Here is a 7,477-nt window from a genome sequence, read left to right as displayed (position 1 = left end):
TCTGAACGTGAAAGCAAAAGGCTTCAGCCCGAAACTACATGGCAGACTGCATGCGTGTTTGTAAATAGCTTTCTGGGAAACAGCATCGTTTTAAAACCAAATCCCTGGTGGGGTGGGGTTATCTCACACTTGTTTTGTTTTGTAAGTATATTGTTTTTAAAAAACCACTGCACCCAAAGGGAACAGAATAACCTTTATCCACTACTTTACTTGAATAGCAATAACATGGCTGTAACTTGCATGTCTTGAAGTGCTCGAGCAAGGATGAACGTTAGGTGCTCTGCCTTGATAGACTTATCATACCAATTAGGGCTGGCTGTTGGTATCACTGCTGTCACGCAATACATGGGCACGTGTCAGGGTGCAAAGAGTCAAAATGCTCTTTTATGTAAAATCTCAGATCGTTGCCGGGTTTCTTGCAGATAAACAGTGGCCTTAAGTTGTTTGCAAAAAACCAAAAAACAAATGCTTCTGCAGAAGCATGACATACCTTTTGAAGGGTGGAACTATATATAGCTATCTTGGGGGGGGAAGGAGGTAAAAGAGCAGGAAGGCAAAAGGTAAAAGTATCCCCCCCCCCCTCCCCCCCGGATATGCCAGTCTTCCATTTCAAATTGCAGCCTCAAGGGTTGCATCATATTGAAAAAGGGCCAAAAAAAATCCAGAACTTGCACATGTTTGAAACTGGAAAAGCAAAGCTCTTCTCTATCCACCCCTTTACCTAGATTTATAGGGCAGAATTTGCCCCTCCACTGTATTTGTTGCACAATAATTTCAGTATGCAGGGGCTTGTGTATTCTCAACTACTGTAAAACAGTTTAAAAATAAAGCAAAAAAATGGGAAATGATTGTATTTTATATTAATGTATGAGCCCTGTGGGTTCAGTTTTTCTTAATAAAATTATTAAAATGTTACCTTGGTCTTGATTTTTTTAAAGATGTCAGACGTTAAGATGGTATACAGTGGAGTATTTATAAAGAGTGAATATGATCCACTGGGTCTTCTCTGAGCAGAAGAGAAATTGTACCACAGATGAGCTAAATTCTAAAGAGTGAATATGATCCACTGGGTCTTCTCTGAGCAGAAGAGAAATTGTACCACAGATGAGCTAAATTCTATCGCCGTGTGATTTGTGAAGGCAACATTAGGTTACATTGTGAAGGTAATGAAAATGTCTTTATTTGTTTTGCTAGAAAACGCATTGCTTCCTTTTCCACAAACTTCGGTTTTTTCATTTAAAGTCTCGGATTAACTTTGCTTTGTCCGCTATTACCATGGGTTTTGTTCATCTTTCAGGTGCTGTGGGACTCCGGTAGAGAGCCAGTTTGGTGTAGTGGTTAAGTGCTCAGACTCTAATCTGGGAGAACCGAGTTTGATTCCACACTCCTCCACTTGCACCTGCTGGATGACCTTGGGCAAGCCATAATTCTGGCACAGCTGTTTTTGAAAAAAAAGAGCAGTTTCTGTCAAGAGCTCTCTGCCCCACCCACCTCACAGGGTGTCTGTTGTGGGGAGGGAAAGGGAAAGGAGTTTGTAAGCCCCTCTGAGACTCCTTTGGGTAGTGAAGGGCAGGGTATAAATCCAATCTCCTCTTCTTTTCTACTGCTACAGACAGACTAACACAGCGACTCAGATCTTGCCTGCCATTAATATTTATAATTTCCTACCCCTGCCAGCTTGCCAAAGAACACTCAGTTGAACTTTTCTAAACCGTGTTCCAGTGTTTTTAAATAATGGTTGCAGCACTGTCCTTCCTGGTTGGTGGGGGGAGGGGGGAATGGTCAACTCAGACTGGCCGCTGCCCTCTAACGTCTTACATCAAGGTGGGAAGTGTCAAGTCGCAGCTGGCTTATGGCAACCCAGTGGGGCAAGAGATGTTCAACCTAGTGGGGCAAGAGATGTTCAGAGGTGGCTTGCCATTGCCTGCCTCTGGCGATGACTGGTCCAAAGTCAACCAGTGAGCTTCCAGGACAGAGCAGGCATTCAAACCCAGGTCTCTGAGATCCTAGTTTGACACTCGAACCACTGCTCTGCACTGGGTCTCCATTGTCGTTGGAGACAGTACTGGACTCCGTGTCACCTGTGCAACTGATGGGCAATAGCTTCTGAACGGATGAACATACAACTGCTTCAGGAATCGACGTGGAATTCACTGGCACAGACTAGTGAAGGGCCGCTAGCTATGGAAGACATGGAGGATAGATCCACCAATAACAGTTCTGAACAAATGGAAATCTCCCAAGTTCAAAGGCAGTAACCCTTTGTGTACTAGTGCAGGCGGGAGGTAATAACAGGATCAAATCTTGGTTTCCATGCCCAATGTGAAAGCTGAATGGTGGGCCACCTTAGGAGACAGGATGCTGGACTAGAAGGACCTTTGGTCTGGTCCCACAGGGTGGCTCTTAATGTAAGTTCTTGAGTAGAGAGACTTCTGCTTTGCTGGGCCCATAACCTGTTGGGGTCAGTGTTCCCTCTAAGCTGAGTTAGTGTGAGCTAGCTCACAGTTTTTTTAGCCTCCGGCTCACACGTTTTTGTCTTAGCTCAGGAAGGAGGGCTCCAGAGCAAATTAATTTGTGCAGCAGCCAAATTGCGCTCTCACAACTTTAATGCCAGTAGCTCACAAAGCAGAATTTTTGCTCAGAAGACTCCACAGCTTAGAGGGAGCATTGGTTGAGGTTACATGGTATAGTTAGTCCAGTAATCACTGACTTTTTAGCAGAGTGCATAAAGCGCAGAGTGCCACAAAGGTGCACAGAGCCACCTTTTCAGTTTAACAGACTAATACTAGTCTCTTTATTCTAGAACTACAATATGGATAGGAAAGATGAGAAATAGGATCGTATTCTAGTCTAGCTAGCTAAGGATGGACTCAGATGGTGAGAGGCCATCTGAGTCATGGTGGCAGCGTGTCCTCCCTTGGGAAGGCACTGCTGATGTTCTGTCAGAACCTACAGCCAACAACGAAGTACACGCATTCAGGAACGGTAATACTATTATTGCAGAGCTATAGATGCAGTAACATAGGCACTGTTAAGAATGGCAGCGGCCCCATGGGCATAATAGGATATAGGGTATTCGTATGCACACACACCCCATAGCACTGGCCAATTAGGCACCCTCCCGCGCACGGGATAAAGCTTGGAGACCGTTAGGTAGCTAAAGCTGAGAACCAACACTCTCTCACGGCACCTAGGGGAAACCCAGACAATACAACTCCCTCCTGCACATCTGTATAGATGAGCATTTCGGCGCAAAGCAGAACAAGCACAGAAAGGAATGCAGGAGCAATTAACCAGACACAGACTGAGCTCCCCAACCCCCATGGCAGCGTAGCGGACATGTTCTCATATGGGCCATGGCATGAAATTGGTCACATTGGTGGGGGGCTGTGGCTCCCATCTCCCTATTGGTGCTTTGCGTAAATAAGCATTTATCTCCTGGAGCCTCCCAGTCGTTTTTGGCCCTCGAGGTTACTTATCATCAGAATCCCTTTAATAGTAGAATTTCAATTTGGAAAAAAAAGTCATTAAAATGCTTAAAAGCGCAGAGCAAAAAATAATTTTTTTGAAACTGCGACAAATGTAAATCTCAAAAGAGTTTCAGAACGTTTTATACCAGCCAATCTATCCGATAAAATAGGTAGTAAAAAGCAGCCTTTGACAAAGCAGTCTCTTAAAAGTCAATAAGGAGTGCACACAAATCAAATCGGCAAAATGCGTGGAAGGACAAATGGGTCTCCCAGCTAGTTCCAAAATCATAAAAAGGTTTTGTCCCTCTCTGAACAGAGTTGCGGAATTCCCGGCAGGGCATGGAGCTCTCTCCCAGAACTTCAGCTGATTTCCACGCTACGGAGATCAGCTGACTGTATGAAATCACATCCACACCAAACTCCCTCTCCTACCCAAACCCTCTCTGAGCATCAACCCCAAATCTCCAGGAATTTCCCAAGCTGGAGTTGGCAACCCAACCAGTGAATTGGTGAGGTGGAACTTCCACAAACCAGTGTCTTCACTTCAAATCATTCCCTAGGAACAGGCCCTGCAATCTTAACTACCTGCACTGAGAAAAGATGTACAGCGAATGAAGCAAAAATGCACTGTATAAATAACGCAAGTAAAAAAGCGCTCAAATAATATACAAAAATTGTGAAGGATGTTTATATATAGCAAAGTGACACAATACTAGTAAGGAGTAACAAGAAACTACACATATCAATATGGCAAGATTACATAAATATAATACAAAACTACAAAAAGTAATACAGAGTGTACAAAGGAAACTGGCACAGAAGACCCAGGGATGAAGACTCCGGATTTCAACCTTCGTTTCGATAGCTCTTCCTCAATGACTTCATTACACTACAATTACAGTTAAGCCAAACAATTATTATTATGTATTGGGATTGTAACCATATGCTAATTTTAAGAGGTAAAAAATTACCTTCATAAAGCGTTCATAGTATACAGAAGCCTTCAAAACAGTAAAAAGGTAAAGGTTCCTTTGCTCGAAAGCCAGTCGAATCCGATTCTAGGGTTGCGGTGCTCGTCTCCGTTTCAAAGCCAAAGAGCCAGCGCTGTCCGAAGACGTTTCCGTGGTCATGTGGCCGGCATGACTAAACACCAAGGCGCACGGAACGCTGTTACCTTCCCACCGAAGTGGTACCTATTTATCTACTTGCAATTTCTTGCTTTCGAACGGCTAGGTTGGCAGGAGCTGGAACTAGAGACGGGAGCTCACTCCGTCATGCGGCAACTTGGGTCTTGAACTGCTGAACTACTGACCTTCCACAGCCTGCAGTTCAACGTCTTAACCACTTGAGCCACTGCCATATCCTAATTTTAAGAGGTAAAAAATTACCTTCATGAAGCGCTCATAGTATACAGAAGCCTCCAAACAGTATATACAGGCAAAATGTCCCTGGAAAGAGCAGACTCTACCACTTGAGCCACCGCAGCTCCTTCAAAACAGTATATACAGGCAAAATGTCCCAGGAAAGAGCAGACTCCCAGGAATAGGGATGTATCTGTAGCTGAAGGTTGCCAACCTCCAGGTGGGACCTGGAGAGCTCTCGGAATTACAACGGCTCACCAGACTACAAAGATCAGTTCCCCTGGAGAAGATGGCTGCTTTGGAGGGCGGACTCTATATGGCATTAGACCCAAAGTCCACCCTCCCCAAGTTCCATCCCCCAAATCTCCAGGAATTTCCCAACCCAGAGCTGGCAACCCTACTTATGCCTGCCTGATCTCATCCCTGCTTCAGACAGGCCCTACTGGGAGCCACTTATTAATCTCTCTTTCCCCCTTTTGACCTTGTGAGTCTGATTTCTAGAGCTACCTGTCGCCTGAGCGACTGCATACAGCTCGCCTTCCTGGCCGTTGATCCCGAGCGGATAAGCTGGAAATAGAAAATTAATGCCTGTCGGAGGAGGCCGACGGACAGAAGATCAAGAACGAGATTAGCCACAAGCCTGCTCTCTTCTGCTGCTCCAGCTGTTAGCTTTTTGCACATTGGCAACAGGTGGTGATGCAGAAGGTCTGCACACGGCGCGTGTCTTGGGGCTACCTAACACAGGGTGCTCCCCCCACCCACCCCAGCCTGAGAGGTACGTAGCTAAGGTTGCCAGGTCCAGATTGGGAAATTTCTGCAGATTTGGAGATGGAGCCTAAGGAGGGCAGGAGATAATGTTATACAGTTCTCCCTCCGAAGTAGCCATTTTCTCCAGGGAAACGGATCCCTCCGGTTTGGAGAACTGTTGTAAGTCTACAAGATCTACAGGCCCCACCTGGAGCCCCTCTTGGCCTCTTCGGAGTTCCCCTTCAGAGCTGCTTCTTTATTTGCGTTCTTGAGAAGGTGTACCTGCCGCCTCTCCACACCCACTGGAAGGGGCTCACAACAAGTTAAAAAAAACAACAACACCTAAACAAGTGGTCAGTAAAAACAAACGGTACGAAGCAAACTGTTCCAGTAAAACAATCCAAGTAGGTATAAAAAAGTCCCGTCTCTCACTCAATGGATTGCTAAACTATGGGAATTCTATTCTATGGACAAGCTATCAGACAAGGTCTCGTCCTTTAATACCAATACCTGTGGTCAGGGCTTTTTTTGTAGAAAAAGCCCAGCAGGAACTCATTAGCATAATAGGCCACACCCATCAGCAGAAACTAATTAGCCTATTGGGCCACACCCTGAAAGCACAGCTCATTAGCATATTAGGCCACACACACCCATGTTACCAGAAGTGTTGTCATCCAGCCACACCCACCTTTTGCTTCTTATTCTGTTGACCTTGTTTGTTGTCAAAACCCAGGGCTTTTTTGGTAGCAGGAACTCCTTTGCATGTTAGGCCACACACCCCTAACGTAGCCAATCCTAATATGTTTCTGCTGTTGGGTGTGGTCTGTTATGCTAATGAGGTTCCTGCTGGGTGTGGCCAACTTGGGAGCCAGCCGGAACTCCGTTCCTGTGCGTTCCTGCCCCCAAAATAGCCCTGCCTGTGGTGGTAATTTTCAATTAAAATGGTTTCCATTCTTGGGACATGTCTTTAGCAAGGATATGCCTCCAAACTATAACATACCAGGTAAATGCTACGTTCTACATTTTGTGTAACTCTGTACAAGAACATACTGTTCGAAGGGCAGCTTGCCGTGTATCTCTTTTTAAGTCTATGTTTACTTGTTATTGTATTATCGTAGCTGAGTTACAGTTTGCTCCATATTTGACTATGACATAAAAAACCAAGTCAATAGAAAAACCAGCTCACGGCCCTGACCCGGATAGCCCAGGCAAGCCAGATCTTGGAAGCGAAGCAGGGCCGACCCTGGCAAGTATTTGGATGGGAGACCTCCAAAGAATAACAGGGCCGGGAGGCAGAGGCAGGCTATCAAGCCGCTTCTCTGAACGTCCTCCATGCCCCCAGTAGGCGTCGCCAGAGGTCGGCATGACTTCTAGGACAGGCGCATGCATACGCACATTCACACATACGCACACACAAATGGGGAAAAAATGCAAAAAGAAAAAGAAAACCAGCCAATTAAAAGCAAGCTGGGACATAAGACTATGGCCGAATCTACCTATGCATTTTAGAATCAGCTTGGTGCCGCTGTTAACCCTTCTGGTTTAGAACTGCTGCGCCTCCGCTTTCAAGCAGGTAGAGAAAGAGGTACTTTTCTCCCTTTCTCACAATACAAGAACTCATGGGCACTCCATGAAATTGCTGAGCGGTCGGGTTAGAACGGATAAAAGGAAGTCCTTCTTCACCCAAAGAGTGATTAACACTTGGAATTCACTGCCACAGGAAGGGGTGGCGGCTACAAGCATGGACGGCTTCAGAAGGGAATTAGATAAGCATATGGAGCAGAGGTCCATCAGTGGCTATTAGCCACAAGGTATAGATAGGGGCTCTGGGGCAAGTGATGCTCTGTCTTCTTGGTGCTTGGGGGGGGGGTCAACAGAGGGAGGGCTTCTAATGTCCTG

This window comes from Gekko japonicus, unplaced genomic scaffold, assembly GCF_001447785.1.
Source record: "Gekko japonicus isolate JY-2015 unplaced genomic scaffold, Gekko_japonicus_V1.1 scaffold3682, whole genome shotgun sequence".
NCBI lineage: Eukaryota > Metazoa > Chordata > Lepidosauria > Squamata > Gekkonidae > Gekko > Gekko japonicus.
Note: the sequence above shows the minus strand (reverse complement) of the source record.